The 17,558-nt window shown below is 39.3% G+C and overlaps 1 long non-coding RNA gene across 1 annotated transcript in view; it reads right to left on the bottom strand.

Moving 5' to 3' along the window:
* Positions 1–8,737: 8,737 nt before the first annotated feature.
* The window catches only part of LOC308667284, a 64,056-nt gene continuing 55,235 nt past the window's right edge, over positions 8,738–17,558 (bottom strand). The window contains exon 3 of the long non-coding RNA XR_014026252.1: positions 8,738–16,103. This is a non-coding gene — a long non-coding RNA (uncharacterized lncRNA). The remainder of the gene's footprint in view (positions 16,104–17,558) is intronic.

Genomic DNA, 17,558 nt, shown 5'->3' with positions numbered 1-17,558 from the left:
AACATGCATATATATTGCAATAATAACAATTGCCTTTTTGGGCCTCAATAGTCTGGATCAAGTTGAAAGCACTTTTCTTCTTGATGTCAGGATTCAACCAGGGAGGCAAGTGAGTTCAGTCTTCAAGAGGCAAAAGCAGGACAAGTTCTGTGATGGTCTGGTGAAAGTTTTGGTGCGTTTCGATTCTTGAGCTCGTTGGTCGTTAAATAGAACAAGGTCTCTAACTTGAAGATTGGAGTTAAGATGAGACATTTGTGACTGGAGCATGACTTTGTTGCTCCCTGCCATAACTAGAAGCAGGGTTGGATACAGGTGGTTGCTGTGTATTGCCTGGAAGTGGATCAGGATGCGTAGCTGTATCGTGTTTGTCGCTATCGGATTCTGTGCACTTGACAAAGGCTTTACAATTTTTAGCAAAATGGCCATATGAAGCACAGCACCTGTAGCGTATTCATCCCCACCACCTGAATCACTCCATTTAGGAGGAGATGGTACAGGATGTGAGTTGCCACCACCTGATCACTCCATAGAGGAGAGGATGGTACAGGAGGTGAATGCTACCACCTGCATCACTCCATAGAGGAGGAGATGATACAGGAGGTGAGATGTCCATCTTTCTTGTAGACACAGTTCCACGTGAGTCTCTGTGTTGAGCTGCTGTGTTACCATACCTTGGTGATGGTGATGGAGCAGGCACACTGGGTGTGCTGCCACCACGTGGCTGTTTTGGGAAATTATAATATGCTAATTGGGTCTGCCAGTACCTTCCTCCTTTGTGCTGTATTTCCTATCCTGCTCATGATGCTGTACTAGGATCCACCCCTTCTGGGTTGGACTTCCTCCTTCTCCTTGTTCCCATGTGTTCCATCCTCCATTGTAACATCTGAACACAAGCCATGTGGACAGTAATCCTGTTACTGTCTTTTGACCTTAAAGTACCGTCCAGACTTCACCTGACCACACCTTCTCTGCTGTAATATTCTTCTACATGCAAAATAAAGGTATTTCAGATGAACCAGGTACTTTACGAGTTCACTATTTGGAAAGGACCGTTAAATGTGACTAAATTCGCTTAAACAGACCAGCACAAGTGTCTTAACAAGGAATTAAATCATGATCACAATGTGCTTTTGATCCAGAATAGTCAAAAGACAGTAACAGGATTACTGTCCGCATGGCTTGTGTTCAGATGTTACAATGGAGGATGGAACACATGGGAACAAGGAGAAGGAGGAAGTCCAACCACGAAGGGGTGGATCCTAGTACAGCATCATGAGCAGGATACAAAATACATCACAAAGGGGGAAGGTACTGGCAGTCCCAATTAGCATATTATAATTTCCCAAAACAGCCATGTGGTGGCAGCACATCTAGTATTCACATCCTACTATTCAGCAAAGCTATCTATGGTGTTATCGAGCAACTTGTTTGATGATATTTTAAAATTTGGAAGGGCTTGACGATCTTTTGAATCTTGTAAAAGTTTAAATCTGGATCCTTTCCCACTCCATATAACTTTTCTGACACTTTCTTGCCATTCTGGTAAGGTTGTCTCTGAGATAGTAATTAGAACCATTTGAAGCAAATAATTTATTTCGATAACACATTCATTTGGATGACTGCAACATAGCCTAACAATATGATTTTAGATTCTTCCCCCGTTGGTGATTTCTTTTGATATTTTGCCATTGTTTAAATAGTTATTTTGATACATTTCTTGATTGTTACCTTGTCAAGTGTAGCAGAAATATTGCACTGAGTGTCTAATCTGACAGCCAGATTCTTCCTGCAAAAGATTAACTGGGTCCTGGATTAAGTGTCTTGTGATTATTTTTGATTTATGGACATTAATTTTGTATTTGGAAAATTATCAAAAACTAAGTAAGATTCAGTAAGAGTTAGTACTACTTCATCTGCATAACATTTACCACTGCAAATTATCAAAAGATTTTTCTTTATCAAAAAACATTAATAACACTTTTGTTTCCTATTGTTTATGTGTTCTATTATATTGATTATAAACATACTATTGTCCTTAATAATCTATTCTGGGATGTAACCTGATTGATCAGCGTGTATTAAATGTGCAATACATTTTTTCAATCACCTAATATTGTTAGACCCCTTCATGGATTACTGCCTTGTTGTGGTGAAGGGGCTTGTGTAATTCAATGAAGCTATGAGCTATGACATGCAGGACCACCCAAGACGAACAGGTCATAGCAGAGAGTTCTGACAAAACATGATCCACTGGAGAAGAAAATGGCAACCCACTCCAGTATCTGCCATGAAAACCCCATGGACAGTATCAAAAGGAAAATGGATATGACACTGGAAGATGAGCCCCTCAGGTCGGAAGGCATCCAATATGCTGCTGGGGAAGAGCAGAGGGCTAGTACTAGTAGTGCCAGAAAGAATGAAATGACTGGGCCAAAGCTGAAAGGACGCTCAGCTATGGATGTGTCTGGTGGTGAAAGGAAAGTCCGATGCTGTAAAGATTTTTTCTCCATAGGAACCTGGAATGTAAGATCCATGAATCAAGGAAAGCTGGACGTGGTCAAACAAGAGATGACAAGACTGAACATCGACATCTTAGGTATCAGCGAACTAAAATGGACAGGAATGGGTGAATTTAATTCAGATGACCATCAGGTATACTACTGCAGGCAAGAATACCTCAGAAGAAATGGAGTAGCCTTCACAGTCAATAAAAGAGTAGGAAAAGCAATACTGGGATACAATCCCCAAAATGACAGAATGATCTCAGTTCAAATCCAAGGCAAACCATTCAATATCACAGTAGTCCAAGTCTATGTCCCAACCAACAGTGCTGAAGAGGATGAAATTGACTGGTTCTATGAAGCCCTACAGCACCTTATACAACTAACACCAAAAAATGATGTCCTTATCATCATGGGGGATTGGAATGCTAAAGTAGGAAGCCAAAAGATAACCAGAATAACAGGCAAGTTTGGCCTTGGAGTTCAAAATGAAGCATGGCACAGGCTGACAGAATTTTGTCAAGAGAATACGATGGTCATAGCAAACACTGTTTTCCAACAACCCAAGAGACGGCTGTACACATGGACATCACCAGACGGTGAACACAGAAATCAGATTGACTATGTGCTCTGCAGCCAAAGATGGAGAAGCTCTATACAGTCAGTAAAAACAAGACCAGGAGCTGACTGTGGGTCAGACCATGAACTTCTTGTTGCAAAATTTAGGCTTAAACTGAAGAAAGTAGGGGAAAGCACTAGGCCACTCAGGTATGAACTAAATCATATGCCTGACGAATATACAGTAGAGGTGACAAATAGATTTAAGGAATTAGATCTGATAGACAGAGTGCCTGAAGAACTATGGACAGAGGTTCGCAACATTGTACAAGAGGTAGCAACTAAAACCATCCCCCCAAAAAAGAAATGCAAAAAAGCAAATAGCTGAGGACAGGAGGGAAGCGAAAGGCAAGGGAGAAAAAGAAAGACACACCCAATTGAATGCAGAATTTCAGAGAATAGCTAGAAGAGAAAAGAATGCCTTCTTAAATGAACAGTGCAAAGAAATAGAAGAAAACAATAGGATAGGGAGGACTAGAGATCTCTTCAAGAAAATTGGAGAGATGAAGGGAACGTTTCATGCAAAAATGGGCATGATAAAGGCCCAAAATGGCAGGGACCTAACAGAGGCAGAAGACATTAAGAAGAGGTGGCAAAATTACACAAAAGAACTATACAAGAACGAGCTTAAAAGGTAAAGGTAAAGGTTCCCCCGCACATGCGTGCTAGTCGTTTCCGACTCTAGGGGCCGGTGCTCATCTCCGTTTCAAAGCCAAAGAGCCAGCGTTTGTCCGAGGACGTCTCCGTGGTCATGTGGCCGGCATGACTAGACGCCAAAGGCGCACGGAACGCTGTTACCTTCCCACCGTAGCGGTCCCTATTTTTCTACTTGCATTTTTACATGCTTTCGAACTGCTAGGTTGGCAGAAGCTGGGACGAGTAACAGGCGCTCACTCTGCTACGCGGCACTCGGGATTCAACCCGCCAAACTGCCGACCTTCTGATCGACAAGCTCAGCGACCTAACCCACTGAGCCACCGCGTCCCTTAGAACGAGCTTAATGTCCCTAATAACCACGATGAGGTGGTCACTGACCTCAAGCCAGACATCCTAGAATGTGAAGTGAAATGGGCCTTAGGAAAGCTGAGCAACAACAAAGCTAGTGGAGATGACAGTATTCCAGCTGAGCTATTCAAAATCTTAAAAGACGATGCAGTAAAAATGCTACACTCAATTTGCCAGCAAATTCAGAAAACTCAACAGTGGTCACAGGATTGGAAAAGGTCAGTTTACATTCCAATTCCAAAGAAAGGCAGTGCCAAAGAATGTTCAAACTATCGCACCATTGCACTCATTTCACATGCTAGTAAAGTTATGCTTAAAATCCTACAAGCTAGACTCCAGCAGTATGTGGATCGAGAACTACCAGAAGTACAGGCAGGATTTCGAAGAGGCAAAGGAACTAGAGATCAAATTGCCAACATTCTCTGGATCATGGAGAAAGCTAGAGAGTTCCAGAAAAACATCTCCTTGTGCTTCATTGACTATGCTAAAGCCTTTGATTGTGTGGATCACAACAAACTATGGTGAGTTCTTAAAGAGATGGGAGTACCATCTCTTATTTGTCTCTTGAGAAACCTATATGTGGGTCAAGAAGCAACAGTGAGAACTGGACACGGAACCAGTGATTGGTTCAAAATTGGGAAAGGAGTCCGGCAAGTTTGTATACTGTCGCCCTGCATATTTAACTTATATGCAGAGCACATCATGAGAAAGGCAGGGCTAGATAAATCAAAAGTTGGAATTAAGATTGCTGGGAGAAATATCAACAACCTAAGATATGCAGATGATACCACTCTAATGGCAGAAAGTGAAGAGGAGCTAAAGAGCCTCTTGTTGCAAGTGAAGAAGGAGAGTGAAAAAGTTGGCTTGAAACGAAACATTAAGAAAACCAAGATCATGGCATCCGGCCCTCTCAATTCCTGGCAAATAGATGGGGAAGAAATGGAGGTAGTGACAGATTTTATTTTCCTGGGTTCCAAGATCAATGCAGATGGGGACTGCAGCCAAGAAATTAAAAGACGCTTGCTCCTTGGGAGGAAAGCCATGGCAAATTTAGACAACACACTAAAAAGCAGAGACATCACCCTGCCAACAAAAGTGCGTATAGTCAAGGCTATGGTCTTCCCAGTTGCAACGTATGGCAGTGAAAGTTGAACCATAAGAAAGACTGAGCGCCAAAGAATTGAGGGCTTTGAACTTGGACTGTAAGGTGATCAAAGTGGTCAGTCCTAGAGGAAATCAACCTTGATTGCTCTTTAGAAGGCCAGATCCTGAAGTTGAAACTCAACTACTTTGGCCACCTAATGAGAAGGAAGGACTCATTAGAAAAGAGTCTAATGCTGGGAAAGATTGAGGGCAATAGAAGAAGGGGACGACAGAGAATGAGGTGGCTGAATGGAGTCACGGAAGCAGTAGACGTGAGCTTAAATGGACTCCAGAAGAAGGTAGAGGACAGGAAGGCCTGGAGGAATGTTGTCCATGGGGTTGCGATGGGTCGGATATGACTTTGCAACTAACAACAACAAAAAACCCAGCTATAGTCAGCCCTTGAGACCAGGTACCATCAGCTAGTATGCTAGAAAATGCCTGTAGAGCCCTCATGACAATCCCAACTACTATCATAACTTAAACTAATAAACTGGTGTATGCTACCACTACTGTAATCCTGGGGATGCTTGGCTATACTGTACAATGAAGAAGAGCAGTATTACATACACTGTCCCTCTCCCCACTCCCATAAAATGCGGTTAGAGACTAAGATCAAAGCAACTCGGGGAGAAGTTAGTCAGCTGGTGGAACCATGGAAAAGTGGTGAAACTTAAAACATAAGATTTGGCTAGAAAGGCCCAATTCTCTCTGAAACTTTAGAGATTGCTAAACGAAGGGTCACAGAACTGGCTACCAGGCTAAGGAAGTACACTAGAGAAGCAGAAGCCAAGAACTTTTTCAAAGAATCATCCAAAGTACATTTCCAACTGAAATGTAACAACAATGTAACAGCTTACCCATGGACAGCAGAAATTGAACAGTATAGGCCAGGGGCCAGCAACCTGAAACAGTGAAAGAGCCACTCGGAACCGGTTCCCTCACAAAAGGAAAAACTGGGAGCCCCAAAAAAATGTGTGCACATGCGCATACATGTGTGCATGTGCAGAACAGGGTTTGACTGAAGAGTGGAGCCAAGGCGAGATATGCACCTACCCTGCATATTTGAATTGATTGGTTGAACTTTTTTAGTCCCACTTTTTTTTTTTTGGACTGCACATGGCAGAGGACTGGGAGCCGCAGGAGACAGCTGAAAGAGCCGCATGTGGCTCTGGAGCCGCGGGTTGCAGACCTGTGGTATAGGCAGATGGGAGAAAGAGAAGCACATTATACCAGTCCAAAGTGGCTGCATGGCTTGAGATCAGACCCCGGGCAATCTCCCAGAATAAGAACCAGTCACCATCACTGTAGCAGATATCCAACAGCTGTCTGCAATATGTTATACAGAAAAAATGGAGTGATACATAAGACGTGCCTCACATAGACTGAAGAATCCTTACACTTCCATCCATAAAATATTTTCAAATTCTGGAAAAAGTTTGAATGAGAAAAATATCTTCTTGCAACAAATCGGACACTGTTTTTACAGCAATAATTTCCAGAAGAATCCATTAAGTTATAAATTAAGTATCATTTTTAACTGTGTTTTTATTATTAATTGTAGTTTTTATAGGAAAAATGTGCTAGTAAAGATATAGCGGTCATGTAAAGTATAATATCTGAATCGAACTTTTTTTTTTTTTTAAGAAAATGGTTTTCCTAAATAAGTGTATTTCTTTTTCTGTCCTGCTAAATCCTACCTCAGACTTTGCTCTCATTGTGTATTCTAAGCTTCACCAGTGAATTTTAATAGGTTTTCTTATATGTTTTGTGCATTCAGGATTTCTTTGTTATACTTCCCACCCTGCTGCCTTATGTGAATCCTGGCACGGAAGTCGAGCAGTCAGTTTGTTTTCTGTGTTGATAAAAGGTTCTTTGAAGATGTTGAAAAGGCTACATGTGAGGGAGGAGGGGAAGAGGAACAGATTGAAGTATAATTCAACAAAATGCTGCCTAGGTAAAAACTAACCCACCCTATCCCCTCCAGCCTGGAAGAAAATGTTCAAATGGTCAGACTACATTATTTTCCATTAAGGAAAACTATAGCAATATGTAAATGACATCATGAGTTTTGATTAACACTGCAGATCTCATTAAGCAAATGGAAATTAACAAGTAAATAACAATAATAACAACATATTTTGAGATCTTAATCTTAGAAGTGATGCCTCAATTTTTCAAAGCATATGAAAATGGATGCAGTAATACTCAACAGAGTAAGCAAAAACATTGACTTTATCATTAATTTTGTACGCATGTCGACTTCATGTTTCACTCCAGTAAAGTTTTATCAGTGCAGATTCCTGGTGACACTGTAATAAAGTTCACTTCATTTCTAAGATAGATAAAATGGTAATGAAGACAAAATAAGGCAGTTTATGAAAATTGATGGCAGTTTTAATTAAACAGTATGAAGGAATTCAATTTTTTTCAAATGCTATTCATTGATTTCAGAACTGCACTGCAAGCTGTTTTATTGCCTTAAAACACACATTAAGTGCTGAAAGGTAGAAGGACTTTTTCATACTACAGAAAGTTATATAAATTATTAAATTCCTCTATCAATGTAAGTACATGTATTGGATAGGAAAAATGAAATTAAATGTGAACTAATGCATATTACACATAAAAGGTAAAACAAACAATTCCCAAAGTAAGTAGATAAATAAGTGCACTAATTAAAGATAGGGAAATGTGGTGTGTGAGCTCATATAGCAATGAATGCCAATGCAAGCAAAATGCATTGTTATAAGACCCTGATTATTCACACATTTTTATAGAGAAGTAAGATTTTGATATATCACAGGAAATTAAAGCAAGAAGGACGTGGTTATTTAAGATTCATGGTAGTAAAAACAAGATCATGTTAGAAATAAAAAACAATGTACAGATTAACTGGATATCATGCAAGCAAGGATAGTTTATAGGAACAAAAAAGTATGATGAGATGTAATGAATAATTTTTATGTAAACTAGATTATTTTTTTCTCTTCTTTTGTTTGCTTGCCATTTCTTTTTCTGTGGTTTGTATAGCGTTGTTTGTTCTAAAAGGGAATGCCATATGAACACTGTACATATATATATATTTATTTCATGTTCGTAGAATCATAAAGTTGAAAGCGACTTTGTAGGTCTTCAAGTCCAACCCTCTAAGGCACAATTCTCATATTATCCCATACAAATGGCTGACCAGCCTTTGCTTGCAAATCTCTAGTAATGGTTGTTCTACATAGCAACAAAAGCAATTTTACGTGATTTCTATCTTCTATATATTAAGTTAAAACAACCACATTAATTATGCTAGATATAAAATGCTTCATCTTTTAAATTTACTGATTGCATTTATTCGATGATCAATTGAATTGTAGATAGGTCAATACATGAAAATTGTAACTTGCTATGGTTTTAGCTAAAATTATTATTTGGGAGGCTAGAAATTGCTTCATTTATTGTAGTTTTAATATTTTTAATAAATAAACTAATAGTGGTATTCATTATTTTGAACTGTTTTCTTATTAATATTTTAGATTTGAATGCCACATTTAAGTGTTTAAATAAATCCTGTTTCAGAATTAATGTTAAACATTGACATAACATGATTAAATGCGTATAAGTTAAATATCCTTCCTGAATTCTTCCTGAAAAAAAATACTACTACTTGTATTACTGTTACTCCAATATTACACACTAGACTTGATCTTACCTCAAAGGCTGAGAAGTGATATTCCAACTCTAATATTGAGATGCAATTATAGTGGTAATTAATTTCTCTAACTTAATTTATATATATAACTTGGGGGTTTTTCTCTCCTATTCAGTCATGTTTGATTCTCAGAGAATGCTTGAACAAGACCTTACGGATTTTTTGGCAAGGTTTTTCAGAAGTGGTTTGCCATTGCCTTCTTTCTGGGCCTGAGAGAAAATGAGTGGCTAAAGGGCATCCAGCTGGATTTTTGCCTAAGGATGAACTAGAACTCACAATCTGCTGGTTTCTAACCGGATGCCTTAACCACTACACTAAATTGGCTGTCCAAGTAGGTTGTTAATAACCATTTAACAGGTTCCTTTTTGTTTGTTGTTGTTCCTTTATATTTTTTTAAAAAAATAATGTTGTTGTTAGTTGTGAAGTCATGTCTGACCCATCATGACCCCATGGACAATGTTCCTCCAGGCCTTCCTGTCCTCTACCATCTTCTGGAGTCCATTTAGGCTCATGCCTACTGCTTCAGTGACTCCATCCAGCCACCTCATTCTCTGTCATCCCCTTCTTCTCTTGCCCTCAACCTTTCCCAGCATTAGACTCTTCTCCAGTGAGTCCTTCCTTCTCATTAGGTGGCCAAAGTATTTAAGTTTCAACTTCAGGATCTGGCCTTCTAAAGAGCAATCAAGGTTGATTTCCTCTAGGACTGACTGGTTTGATCGCCTTGCAGTCCAAGTTCAAAGGCCTCAATTCTTTGGTGCTCAGTCTTTCTTATGGTTCAACTTTCACTGCCATACATTGCAACTGGGAAGACCATAGCCTCGACTATAAGCACTTTTGTTGGCAGGGTGATGTCTCTGCTTTTTAGTGTGTTGTCTAGATTTGCCATGGCTTTCCTCCCCAGGAGCAAGCGTCTTTTAATTTCTTGGCTGCAGTCCCCGTCTGTGGTGATCTTGGAGCCCAGGAAAATAAAATCTGTCACTACCTCCATTTCTTCCCCACCTATTTGCCAGGAATTGAGAGGGCTGGATGCCATGATCTTGGTTTTCTTAATGTTTAGTTTCAACCCATTAAAATTAATTTATAATACTGAGAAATTAATTGATTCCACATGCTCAACCATGGGTTTCCTAAACATGGGTCTCCTAAGTAGTATAATGTTTTTCACCACTATGTCATCAAATGAATGAAAATATATAAAAAATATTGTGGTGATCAAGGTAGTTTTCTGTGCGACTTTCACATGGTCGTAAAAATCAGGTAAAACTCATGTATACGGTTATTGCCTATGCATGTTAATATATATTTATTGCAGAATTTCCTACACTTGTTACACAACTGATGCCAATCAGGCCAAAGTTTTTTTTTCCTATCCTAGGTGAGGAGACTTTCACAATGAAAAAGATAGGCTTTAAAGTGTTGAACACTGAGTGGATTTTCACTAATATTAGTCAGATGATATTACTTGTGTATAATATATCAATTAGTATTACTGATCTTGCTGTTTTACTGCAGTGAAAACAGAATTTATAATATTCGTGGCTGAGAAGTATAGATATTGAAATTTACCACATCTGCAGGGCATACATTTGGAAAAGCTGTATTAATTGTTAATGCTACTGAAGTTAATAAAAAGCTTTTAGCAAAATGCTTCTTTTTGCCCACAGCATAAACATATTTTATTCTCTACAGTATATCAAATAGAAAGTATTGCCTTGGCTAACAATCAACATGACATTTGGCAAAACAGATGTTATCCTCCTATGACCATTTGAAATTGATACAGATCATTGCCATGATAATGTATAATCACTTTCCATGTGGCAGACAAAGAACAATTATTTGTAGTTTTTGTACACATGCATGTTAAGAAATAGCATTCTTGGATGACATTTAATAAGGAAGTGATATAAAGGTATACGGGAAGGAAGAAAGACACAGGCAGTTTAAAATATACATGCAAAAATATGCTATTTCTTTTAAAGCGTACAAATAAGCCAGTGTCAGAGACTGGATGATTTTTCATTTCCACCACACTGAACACAGCTCAGATCAGCAACAGCCAGTCATTAATGTGTGCATCTGGTTCAGTCTGTTATCAACAATGAATTGTTAATATGACTTTTTTTATGCATCACACATTATATTTTCTTTCTCCTGATTTGTTGGTGCTGTGGAAGTTGACTTTAAAAAAAAAGATATACCAGCTGTAGCTTGATTTATATGCACACGTTCTGTAGTGAAAACTAGCATGGAAATGTGCATGTACAGTGCAAACTTATAAAATTAGTTGTCCATCTATACCTTGACATTATCTAGAAAAAAATATTAATTTGGCACAAATGGTCAATAAAGGACTTCATCTTTATTTTGCTTTGTTTTGTATTCAAGTTTCATTTTGCCAACTCTCAGGATAGTATTTGTTCTATCTGAATAAATATTAGGCAATATTTGCTTTAACATGTTTCAAAAGCTTGCGATATCACTATTTCATAAATCTGCTCTTCTGGCTGCTGGATCCTAGGTTTGACAAACTGGAATTGACTACCACCTAGTACTTCCTCAGGCCTGCCGGTACACCAGGAGCCCCAGAAGCGTTGCCTCATGGATTCAGAGATCTGCCAGGCCATTTCTGTAAATTGCCTGGTTAGTCTTTGGCATTAGGAGGCAAACTGAACTTTCATTGAGTTTGCTCCTAAATGTTCAGTGAATTTGACATGCTTCTGGACCTTCTGAAGTTCTATGAGTTTTGACAGAAGCAGTGCCTGGAACATCACTGGATGAGGACTACAGATGACTAATTGAAAATGGATACACAGACAGCCTGTGCAGTTAATAAAAGAGGCAAAGTTGACTGTTGATTTCACAGTCTCTTGGCTGGTGACAATGTTTAGGTGAATTTCCTCTTAGAGAGATAAGAACAGGTGCATATTCCACCTGCCCTTTGTGACTGTTTTGCATAGGATGTTGTTGGCCACTAACACTACATCAAGGTGTGGTGGTGAGATTGACAGATTGTCCTAGCAGTAGTCTTGCATGGGATGCCAAAGGGATTGATCTTTCCTTCCCTCTTGTTTAGCATTTACATAAAGTCCTTTGGAAAATTTGGAATGCGGCATTATCAGTATATTGGTGATATGCAATCATATATTGTCATCCAGTTTGGTGCCTAAAAACTGTTAATCTAGAAGGGAGAAAACAGGCTAAAGTTGGATGCTACTGTTGTGATTCTGTGCCCGCCTGTGATCCCGACAGCTGAGTCCGGGGAATCTGAGGAGGAGGAGGGGCCTGGGGAGCCATTGGAGCTGGAGGAAAGCTCTGATGAGCTCCAAGACTTACATTCCAGTGAGGAGCCTGGCCCTTCCACTTGTGCTCAGCATGAGACACAGCTGGGTGGGGAGGCTGGGTCGGACTCAGAGGACGCACAGCTGGAGGACCTGAGAGATGCCCGCAAACGAAGATAGGCCAGGAGAGTAGGCCAGAGAGAGGCAATGGGGCAATTCTGGAGAAGGCATTGAGAAGCCACGCCTTGAGGACTGAATTACAAAAGGGGAATGTGTGGGTGGTGCTGGTTGCCGAAGGCAACCGTTGCAAAGTACTTCATGGGATCTTGTTCTGTTGGTATTGCCAGTGAATAATTCTCTCTTTTGCATTGTGTTTTGTGTCTCCATTTGGATTGTGTTTTGTTGCTTTTGTTTTTGGACCATTTGGCAGGTTTGTTACCAATATTAAAAAGGGTGTGTTTTCTTCTGAGTCTCCAGCCTACTTGTCAAAAGGGGTTTTGTCCTTGTGCAATTAACAAGGACGTACATAGGCTGGGACAGAACAACTACCAAGATGGAGCTGTTCTTTGTCTTTCATGGCCAATGGCTTCAGAGAACATTGCCCTGAGAGAGCAGGTCCACAAATTAAGGGTCTTCTTGCTAGTCGAATACTGAATGGGCAGATGGAATTCATGGCCAGGATAGCCTTTGTCCCATTCTACCTAGTTTACTAATTGTGATTCTCCACACTACTATGCATATGGACTACTGCAGTGCATTCTACATGGCGTTGCAGCTAATACGGAATAAGGTGGCTCTGTTTTGTTAGGTGCTTGACAAAATTACCATGTGACAGTAATTCTGCAGGCACTGCAGGTCTACTGGAAACCATGTTATTGAAACAGATACTATTATAAATCTGTACTAATCTAACTTTCAAAATGGAATAAAGTTCTACTTATAGCTCAGGAACACTACCTAGAATCTCAGATTCAGTCCCTGACATTTCCAATTGAAAGGATTATGTAGGAAGCAGCGAAAGATCATTTATATAATATGAAGCTAACAAGCATAAGCATCCAGTACAAACTGGAAGGTTGCAATAATTATGAAGTGTGAATTGCACTGTCATGATGTAAACTCTGGTCTTTTGTATTTGTGTCTCAAATTGGGACACAAGAATGAAAGTCACATTGTGTTTCAATTCACATTTCCCATGGGTCTCCTTTGCCCCCTCTTATTTTCACTTATGCTGAAGTGCTAAATGTTTTTTACATTCTTTTATTGTTCACATAGTTGTTCTACTGTTTGGCTTATAATAGGCCACATTGTTAGGACAATTCATCTGACTTTTCACAGTAGGAAGTTTTCATTAGCTATAGTCAATTATGTGCATCTCGTAGTCCCCTCTCCCTCCCAGAAATGGAACAATGTTTAAGCAAAAGCATTTACAGGGCAACTTCAAATTCCTTAACTAAAATTATGAAAACTATTTGTGAAATCAAATGGCTTGTGATGAAGACATGAAGATAAAAGTGTCAAATAATTCTTATACTTTTGTTTATTTTGCTGAATGCTAAAATTGGCATCCATTAGAAAAATATTACCTCAGATTAAGATGAGTGTAAATATAACTACTCATTTCTTGTGATAAAATGGTTTTGTCTTCTATATCGATTTAGAAACATTTAATTGAAAAATCTTTGGTTATGACTAAATTAGTTGCATTATGAGTTGTAGTTGCATTATATCAGTTGCATGTCATGAAATATCAATAGATTCATAGCTGGCTGAAAACTCATAGCCAAAGATTACTTATTAATAGTTTCTCATCAAACAGGGGAGAGGTATCAAGTGAGCTGCCACAAGGTTCACACTACACCCCTTTTTATTAATCACTTAGATGAGACATAAGGGATTTTTATCCAATTTGCAACTGACACAAAAGTAGATACAATAGCTAATATCATAGAAGACAAAAGCAAAATTCAAAACAATCTTGATGGGTTAGAAAAATGTGCTGAAAATAACAGAGTGAGATTTGATAAGTTCATCCTCTAAGAATTATAAAACAAGTACCTTGGAGGGTGTTACAGATGATGCCAAGACCAGCTGTATTAACATATAAATTTAATAAACCTTAACCTTAACCTTAAACCTTATCCCAGAGAACACAAAATATTAATGTTCCAGGAAGACAGATTTCTGCTAAAAATGTCCTAACAGAAAGAGCAGTGGAAACAATTGCCCAGGGCTGTGATTGGCTCTCTGCACTGGACATGTCCAAGCAGAGGATAAATCTTGTGTCATACATTTAGATTTCTGTGTGCCAGAAGATTGGCTTCTAAGGCCTAAATGGCCTCTTCCAATTTTTCAAATTCTATGTCAGATTTCTTTAATATAAATACTCTGTGCACGGTATAATTGTGGTTGGAAGGAAGTATAACAACATACTGAATCACTCTGCAGGATAAGGTCAATAAAAGAAGAAAAAAGATCAACTGTAATCAAAAATATCATTTTTTGGAACATTTTTGATGTGCAAACAATTCCTGGTTTCAGCCTGTAAACTTTGGATTTTTCACAGCAGTGGTTGGAAAAAAGTAGAACATAGGAAGCTGAGGAAAAACCTATAAATAGAGCTGTACATTAACAAATAAATTAAAAATACTGGTTAAAATACAAAGTATGAAATATCTGAAGTTTCTGATTCAGACTGCTAAATATTTCACTCATTTTTAATACAATAAATAAAATATATATTTATGCAGCACATGCTAACATATCTGTGCATACTGCTTTTTTCTTTCTAAGTCAAAATCTTCATCCTTTTCATATAGCTTTCTCTTTGGTCAAAAAAAAAACCCGAAACAAAAAAAAACAATGCATATTAATTAATCAATAAATTAATAAATTAAATTAATTAATCAATAAAGTTCAAAGCTGCTGGTTCCCCTCCGCCTAGGTCCCAAGAGCCTGACTTGTGATTGTTACTAAAAAACCTCACAAGTTAGGGTCTCAGGGACTAGGAAAAGTCCAATAAGATCCAGTCGAATTCTTCTTCAGTTAATCAGAATGGGTTTTGTAGTTTTTATTTCAGTAGATTTGGAAGATGTAACAAGTAGCTTTAATACTGTCAAAATACACTTTCAATTATTTTGGAAAGAATATCTATATCTATTGCATGGAGGCAACAGAGACTGTATTTTTAATGCATAAGGCTTTCATTCCAAAGAAGTCAAAGGAAATACATATAGGTTAGAATCTGCTTCCTTTTCTTCCAAAGCTTAAATAAAGCATCCATGGTTCAGCCTTATTTCTCTAGTAGCATTTGTATTGTGGGCCCTGAACATACGTATTCCAATCTTAAAAGGCTTTCTGGAACAAGAATGTGTTTGCAATAAAATTTACCTCCCGCCTTCACGCACTGAATCGTTTATCTCAGATTATCATACACTAGATTTTTTTTTTACATCTAGTATAAAAAAATGTAATCCACCCGAGTATTTTTCATCTCCTAAATTTATAGTGACTTTCAACAACTTGTTATTCTTTGTGCCAGGTCACTTGTACAACATCTCATCTTTTTTTAAAAAAAAGTCTTCATGCAAAATAAAAATTAAAAAAAATTACACCCTTGCTTCCCATCTTTTTTCTTTTCTTTTTTTTTTGTCCAGGTCCAGAGCGCTGAAAAGATTCACCCTTGCCTTCAGCATTTTAATCTTATCTGAAGAATGAAAAATAATATGTCTACTTTAGGAACAGATCCATGATGCTCGGCAGAAGAAATAAAAACCAAAGAGATGCCACAAAGGTGCTGGCCACTTAAGTAGAGTCTGGTGTATGTAACTCATTTTTCAAGATGCAGATCAGCTGGGGGGAAGGGAGGAGAGAGAAAAATAATTAGAACACCAAGTTATAAAACAAGCTATACAGAAAAAAAAAGATCTTGAGAAATATTTTTTAATGATTACCCCTCCCTTCAAGCTGGTTTTCCATACTCCGCAGCCCCCTCTTCCTGTTTCCACATTATGTTACTTAGGTGTTCAGTTACTTGAAACATTTGAATGAGGACAGAATCTCCCGTTGCAAACAACTCTTTTCTCATTTGCTCTGCAGCACAGCTTGAATGCTTACAGTTCAGGCATGAAACAGTTAAACACACACACACACACACACACAAAACCCCAGAAGCGTTATGTATGCTTTTTGTTATGAACTGTAATATGGTTTTCCCAATACCAATTTGACCAAACCAGTAATTAGGAAGGAAAAAAAAAGAAGCAGCAGCTACCTCTCCATAAATATAATCTTAACATAATTGCACCATCCCTATCGCACAGACCCATCCTCCTTAGGGGATACCTCAGTTGATGGAAATCAGTCAGATTTTAACTCCTCTCCAACGTACCTTCGCTTCTCAGTGGCTGGGTTTTACCTCCCATGAATATGCACGCGCACATTCAGACAGAAAAGGCTTCCTTTACTCCCAGACGTGAACGCGGCCGCGCGCGCGCGCGCGCTCCACACCCCCTTCCCCCCCACACACCCAGCAAAAGAGTACGCGCGCACGCGCGCGCACAAAGGCAAAGCAAGGCAAGGCAAAAGAGCGACTGCTGACTCAGAGAGGTGGCACGCGGGGCGGGGTGGGTGGGTGGGTGGATGGATGGATGGAAACGGCATTCCGGCTGGCATTTGCACCACGCTCCTCGTGAATAAGTGACATTCTGGCGCGTGGTCTCCAGCATCCGCCCTCCCGCAAGATTTGCCTTGAACGCCCATCCTCTCTGGTCCTTGCAAGAAGTGGAAGAATAACTGGGAAGGAGAAGCAGCCCGAGAATATCCAAAGCCTTCATTTCTTCCGAAGGCTCGCCCCCACCCCACCCCTCCCACCCCACCTCTTCTTAGTTTTTCCATCTTTCTACTTCCTCTGTCGCTGCCTCTCAGTTGTGGGACATCTTTCCGGAAGAAAATGCCTTGAGCTTCAATAAGCCAGTTTGCCTGACGGTCCTCCCCTCTCTTCCCAGTTCTATTCCCACCCCCTTTTCTCCCCCTAATCAATAATAAGACAGCTTTCCAAATGCAGTTTGAAAATAGGCTCTGCATAGATGGTCCTCCTCGATTTTCTGCCTCGGGAAAAGCGGGCAAACTTGGCTCTCTCTGTCTTTCTCTCTCTCTCTTTCTCACACACACACACGCACACACGCGTGATGTGGGGAGAAATAATGCCAGCAAGGCTTAAACAGACGTAGAAGTTATCCTGCGCCTTCTTCAGCTTTTCCTCTCTTCCCTTTGCGGCAGCATCCATCAGTGGAAAGGATCCCTCAG

Source organism: Vipera berus, assembly GCF_964194415.1.
Source record: "Vipera berus genome assembly, chromosome: 4".
Lineage (NCBI taxonomy): Eukaryota > Metazoa > Chordata > Lepidosauria > Squamata > Viperidae > Vipera > Vipera berus.
This window is presented reverse-complemented; position numbering and strand designations above follow the sequence as displayed.